This window comes from Centroberyx gerrardi, chromosome 15, assembly GCF_048128805.1.
Source record: "Centroberyx gerrardi isolate f3 chromosome 15, fCenGer3.hap1.cur.20231027, whole genome shotgun sequence".
NCBI lineage: Eukaryota > Metazoa > Chordata > Actinopteri > Beryciformes > Berycidae > Centroberyx > Centroberyx gerrardi.
The window spans coordinates 29,425,533-29,425,765 of record NC_136011.1 but is presented as its reverse complement, the minus strand read 5'-3'; positions in this window follow the sequence as shown (position 1 = coordinate 29,425,765).

Below are 233 nucleotides of genomic sequence, written 5' to 3'. Positions count from 1 at the left end.
AGCTTCATAAATACGAAGATATGCTGCTTTTCTATGCTTCATCTCATTATAAAATTAATACTTTTGTTTTTCTGTCTGCTGGTCAGACTGAGGAAGAATCACTTCTGAACTGTGATGGACATCTGTCATTATTTTTGACAATTTACAGACTAAATGATTAATAAAAAAAACAATTGACAGTTTAAGTGATAATGAAAGTAATCATTAGTTGCAGCCCTTTGCCAACATGAATC